The following is a 5843-nucleotide window of genomic DNA, read 5'->3' as shown; positions in this document are numbered from 1 at the left end:
AACAAAAAAACAAACAACCCAATCCAAAAATGGGCAGAAGACCTAAAGAGACATTTCTCCAAAGAAGAGATACAGACTGCCAACAAACACATGAAAGAATGCTCAACATCATTAATCATTAGAGAAATGCAAATCAAAACTACAATGAGATATCATCTCCCACCGGTCAGAATGGCCATCATCAAAAAATCTAGAAACAATAAATGCTGGAGAGGGTGTGGAGAAAAGGGAACACTCCTGCACTGCTGGTGGGAATGTGAATTGGTACAGCCACTATGGAGAACAGTATGGAGGTTCCTTAAAATACTACAAATAGAACTACCATATGACCCAGCAATCCCACTACTGGGCATATACCCTGAGAAAAACATAATTCAAAAAGAGTCATGTACCAAAATGTTCATTGCAGCTCTATTTACAATAGCCAGGAGATGGAAACAACCTAAGTGTCCATTATCAGATGAATGGATAAAAAAGATGTGGCACATATATACAATGGAATATTACTCAGCCATAAAAAGAAACGAAATTGAGCTATTTGTAATGAGGTGGATAGATCTAGAGTCTGTCATACAGAGTGAAGTCAGAAAGAGAAAGCCACATACCGTATGCTAACACATATATATGGAATTTAAGAAAAAAAAATGTCATGAAGAACCTAGCGGTAAGACAGGAATAAGGACACAGACCTACTGGAGAATGGACTAGAGGATATGGGGAGCGGGAGGGGTGAGCTGTGACAAAGCGAGGGAGAGGCATGGACATATATACACTGCCAAGCGTGGGGTAGATAGGTAGTGGGAAGCAGCCGCCTAGCACAGGGATATCAGCTCGGTGCTTTGTGACCGCCTGGAGGGGTGGGATTGGGAGGGTGGGAGGGAGGGAGATTCAAGAGGGAAGAGATATGGGAACATGTGTATATGTGTAACTGATTCACTTTGTTATAAAGCAGAAACTAACACACCATTGTAAAGCAAGTATACCGCAATAAAGTTGTTAAAAGAAGAAGAGACACAGAAGGACACTACATAATGATCAAGGGATCGATCCAAGAAGAAGATATAACAATTGTAAATATTTATGCACCCAACATAGGAGCACCTCAATACATAAGGCAAATACTAACAGCCATAAAAGGGGAAATCGACAGTAACACATTCTTAGTAGGGGACTTTAACACCCTATTTTCACCAATGGACAGATCATCCAAAATGAAAATAAATAAGGAAACACAAGCTTTAAATGATACATTAAACAAGATGGACTTAATTGATATTTATAGGACATTCCATCCAAAAACAACAGAATACACATTTTTCTCAAGTGCTCATGGAACATTCTCTAGGATAAATCATATCTTGGGTCACAAATGAAGCCTTGGTAAATTTAATAAAATTGAAATTGTATCAAGTATCTTTTCTGACCACAACGCTATGAGACTAGATATCAATTACAGGAAAAGATCTGTAAGAAATACAAACACAAGAGCCCGGGTGGCTGGTGGCTGGAGTGGTGGTGCAGCCGGCTAGTTCTCAGCCCACCCCGCACGGTTCCGGCGTAGGCTCCGGCGGGACCCTGGGCAGGTCTGAGCCCTATTCTCCGGTGTCAACCTCGTGCTGAATCTTGAACCTGTGAAATACCTTCTTAATTACATCTGAGAAAAGGATCCTGATTGAATCAGTGCTTTACACTATAACTCGATGCTCTCCATGAAGCTGAGATATGCCCACTGTTGAGAGTGAAGCAAACGTGAAGACCAAAGTTCGCTTTGAGGAATTGCTTAAGGGCCACGATGATCTAATACGTGAAAGAAAAAAACTGAAGAAAAAAATTGGCAAATCTGGAGAAAGATTCTCATTATTGGAGTGTCGTCACAAGTTTTATCGATTGCCACTACATTTGTGGTTCCGAGAAAATAGAGAAATTTGCATTTGCCCCATTTTGACATAATGGAAATTCAAGGTTATTAGCTTGATGCAGTTAGAAGCAATCTTCAGAAAATCAGAGAAACTAAAAGTGATGATATAAGTGCTGCTAACACTAAGAACCCAGGGAAGAACATGCAAGTCACTAAAAACAAACCAAGAGATCCGCAGCCAGCAACTGAAGATCCAGATAATGATGTTACTGTGGAGGATGACAAGCAAGAAAAGGCAAATAAAAAGGTTATAAAAACAGCACCCCAGGTGACAACACAAGAAGTGGAGCAGGAAGCTCCTGAGAAGAAGGCGGATGCAACACCCCAGAAAGCATGGACCAAGCCACTGCCAGGTGTCACTCGTGAGAAAAGTGAGAAGGCCAAGGAAGGAGAAAATAGTTTAGATGAGGAAGAACTGATGCAGGTATACCAGCTCCAAGTAGCTAAAGAAATGGCAAAGGAGATTAAGCAGAAAATCCCAAAGAAACTCAAGGAGCAGTTGGCTTACTTTCCCTCAGAGACTTCCTTTCCTTCAGATACTTCATTGTGTGATGACAAATTGAACGGTGTAAAAAGAAAAAAAAGAAAGTTCCAATCCTGTCTAAATCTGAAACAAGTACATTGATCATCTCTGATGACCCTGTTGAAGGTGAGCAAAAGAAGGAATCTCCAGTTGGAGCAGTTACTTCAGATTCTCATCAAGATGATGAAATAAGCTCAAAGGAACAAAATGTAGTAGCCAATGTGCAAGACGATGCAAAATCCAAACTGAAAAAAGAGAAGAAGAAGGCTAAAACAGTTTCAGACGTTAATGAAGGCACTGATGGTGATGGTGTTCATGAAATAACAAGCCGAGATAGTCCAGTTTATCCCAAATGTTTGCTTGATGATGACCTTGTCCTGGGAGTTTACATTCACTGAACTGATTGACTTAAGTCAGACTTTATGATTTCTCACTCGATGGTGAAAATTTTTGTGGTTGATGAGAATACTGGTCAATATGTCAAGAAAGATGACAGTGAACGGCCTGTTTCATCTTACTATGAAAAAGAGAATGTGGATTATATTCTTCCCATCATGACCCAGCCATATGACTTTAAACAGTTAAAATCAAGACTTCCGGAGTGGGAAGAACAAATTATATTTAATGAAAACTTTCCCTATTTGCTTCGAGATTTTGATGAGAGTCCTAAAGTCATCCTGTTCTTTGAGATTCTTGATTTCTTAAGCATGGAAGAAATTAAGAACAACTCTGAAATTCGAAACCAAGAATGTGGCTTCTGGAAAATCGCCTGGGCATTTCTCAAGCTTCTAGGAGCCAATGGAAATGTAAACATCAATTCGAAACTTTGCTTGCAGCTGTATTACCCACCCACAAAGCCTCCATCCCAATCAAATGTCATTGAGGTTTTTGAGTGGTGGTTAAAATGTCCAAGAAATCGTTATCTGTCAATGTTGTATGTAACTGTAAGAGTATTAAAAGTTCCAGAATGTATAAAGCCATCTTACCATTCTATGATGGCTCTTCAGGAAGAAAAGGGTAAACCATTGTATTGTGAACAACACCATGAGGCACGTTCAGTAGACACAGAACCTGGATTAGAAGATTCAAAGGAAGCGGTGAAGTGGAAACGACTGCCTGGGCAGGCCTGCCGTATCCCAAACAAGCACCTCTTCTCACTAAATGCAGGAGAGCAAGGATGTTTTTTCTTGCTTTCTCCCACAATGGAAGAATATTAGCAGCAGCCTGTTCCAGCCGGGATGTGTATCCAATTATTTTATATGAAATTCCTTCTGGACGTTTCATGAGAGAATTGTGTGGCCACCTCAATATCATTTATGATCTTTGCTGGTCAAAAGATGATCGCTATATCCTTACTGCATCATCTGATGGCACTGCCAGGATATGGAAAAATGAAATCTTAATACTTGTTTTTAAATTTTTACATTGAATTATTTATTTCTTTAGTTCCAGAGTAACAGTGTCATTACTATGTGACTATATATTTTGAAGTGAGACGTTATAAAATGGGAAAGTTCATCTCTTTGTTTTTCACTTGACTCTTCTTAAAATTGTGTGATTTTAAGTCTATCAATAAAATATTTAACTTCGGGGCTTCCCTGGTGGCACAGTGGTTGAGAGTCCACCTGCCGATGCAGGGGACGCCGGTTCGTGCCCCAGTCCGGGAGGATCCCACATGCCGCGGAGGGGCTGGGCCCGTGAGCCATGGCCGCTGGGCCTGCATGTCCGGAGCCTGTGCTCCGCGACAGGAGAGGCCACAGCAGTGAGAGGCCCGCGTACCGCAAAAAACAAAACAAAACAAAACAAAAAAAACATTTAACTTCAAGAAGGTCAAAAAAAAAAAAAAAAGAAACACAAGCACATGGAGGCTAAACAATACACTACTTAATAACGAAGTGATCACTGAAGAAATCAAAGAGGAAATCAAAAAATACCTAGAAACAAATGACAATGGAGACACGACGACACAAAACCTATGGGTTGCAGCAAAAGCAGTTCTAAGAGGGAAGTGTATAGCAATACAATCCTACCTTAAGAAACAGGAAACATCTCAAACAAACAACCTAACCTTGCACCTAAAGCAATTAGAGAAAGAAGAACAAAAATCCCCCAAAGTTAGCAGAAGGAAAGAAATCATAAAGATCAGACCAGAAATAAATGAAAAAGAAATAAAGGAAACAATAGCAAATATCAATAAAACTAAAAGCTAGTTCTTTGAGAAGATAAACAAAATTGATAAACCATTAGCCACACTCATCAAGAAAAAAAGGGAGAAGACTCAAATCAATAAAATTAGAAATGTAAAATGAGAAGTAAAAACTGACACTGCAGAAATACAAAAGATCATGAGAGATTACTACAAGCAACTCTATGCCAATAAAATGGACAACCTGGAAGAAATGGACAAATTCGTAGAAATGCACAACTTGCCAAGACTGAATCAGGAAGAAATAGAAAATATGAACAGACCAATCACAAGCACTGAAATTGAAACTGTGATTAAAAATCTTCCAACAAACAAAAGCCCAGGACCACATGGCTTCACAGGCGAATTCTAGCAAACATTTAGAGAAGAGCTAACACCTATCCTTCTCAAACTCTTCCAAAATATAGCAGAGGGAGGAACACTCCCAAATTCATTCTACGAGGCCACCATCACCTTGATACCAAAACCAGACAAGGATGTCACAAAGAAAGAAAACTACAGGCCAGTATCACTGATGAACATAGATGCAAAAATCCTCAACAAAGTACTAGCAAACAGAATCCAACAGCACATTAAAAGGATCATACACCATGATCAAGTGGGGTTTATTCCAGGAATGCAAGGATTCTTCAATATACGCAAATCTATCAATGTGATAAACCATATTAACAAATAGAAGGAGAAAAACCATATGATCATCTCAATAGATGCAGCGAAAGCTTTTGACAAAATTCAACACCCATTTATGATAAAAACCCTGCAGAAATTAGGCATAGAGGGAACTTTCCTCAACATAATAAAGGCCATATATGACAAACCCACAGCCAACATCACCCTCAATGGTGAAAAACTGAAAGCATTTCCACTAACATCAGGAACAAGACAAGGTTGCCCACTCTCACCACTCTTATTCAACACAGTTTTGGAAGTTTTAGCCACGGCAATCAGAGAAGAAAAGGAAATAAAAGGAATCCAAATTGGAAAAGAAGAAGTAAAGCTGTCACTCTTTGCAGATGACATGATACTATACATAGAGAATCCTAAAGATGCTACCAGAAAAATACTAGAGCTAATCAGTGAATTTGGTAAAGTTGCAGGATACAAAATTAATGCACAGAAATCTCTGGCATTCCTATACACTAATGATGAAAAATCTGAAAGTGAAATCAAGAAAACACTCCCATTTACCATTGCGA

At 39.3% G+C, this 5843-nt stretch overlaps 1 pseudogene; it reads left to right on the top strand.

Annotated features, from left to right (window-relative positions):
- Positions 1 to 1722: 1722 nt before the first annotated feature.
- On the top strand, positions 1723 to 3849 carry LOC114890469 (annotated as a pseudogene).
- The last annotated feature ends 1994 nt before the right edge of the window (positions 3850 to 5843 follow it).

Source organism: Monodon monoceros, unplaced genomic scaffold, assembly GCF_005190385.1.
Source record: "Monodon monoceros isolate NGI ecotype Baffin Bay Population unplaced genomic scaffold, NGI_Narwhal_1 Contig5764_ctg1, whole genome shotgun sequence".
NCBI lineage: Eukaryota > Metazoa > Chordata > Mammalia > Artiodactyla > Monodontidae > Monodon > Monodon monoceros.
The sequence above is the reverse complement of the archived record's forward strand: the minus strand, read 5'-3'. Positions and strand labels throughout refer to the sequence as shown.